The sequence below is a fragment of the Ailuropoda melanoleuca genome, unplaced genomic scaffold (assembly GCF_002007445.2).
Source record: "Ailuropoda melanoleuca isolate Jingjing unplaced genomic scaffold, ASM200744v2 unplaced-scaffold74899, whole genome shotgun sequence".
In the NCBI taxonomy this organism is placed as follows: domain Eukaryota; kingdom Metazoa; phylum Chordata; class Mammalia; order Carnivora; family Ursidae; genus Ailuropoda; species Ailuropoda melanoleuca.
The window spans coordinates 1-363 of NW_023250390.1; the positions used below are offsets into that span (position 1 = coordinate 1).

Sequence of the window (363 nt, forward strand, 5' to 3'; positions counted from 1 at the left end):
TCACACCGTTCTCACAACAGTCCAGCAGAGCAACCACACCATCTGGATTCGTGTTTCCCCCAATAAAGAACTGGTAATTTTTGCAACTAGCTAGGATGTGTTTGATTTGTTCCTCACCTCCTGTCATGAAAGATTTTACTCTTTCTGGCCTCTGTTCTTTAAGTTTGCCTTTGATTGATTTCATGTTATCTTTGATGTACTTCTTGTAGGCTTCTTTTGTGAAGCCGGTTTCCTACAAGTGATGGTTCATGACAATAGCAACATCAGTGATTACTGTGCTTCCAGTACCTTTGCCAGGGACTTCAGTGGAAGAATTTCCACCATTAGTGAATCATCAATGTTACCCTCTGTCCTACTGACCAT

General features: G+C 41.6%; 1 pseudogene; it reads right to left on the reverse strand.

The window, feature by feature from the left end:
- Positions 1-6: 6 nt before the first annotated feature.
- The window catches only part of LOC117800699, a 467-nt pseudogene continuing 110 nt past the window's right edge, over positions 7-363 (reverse strand).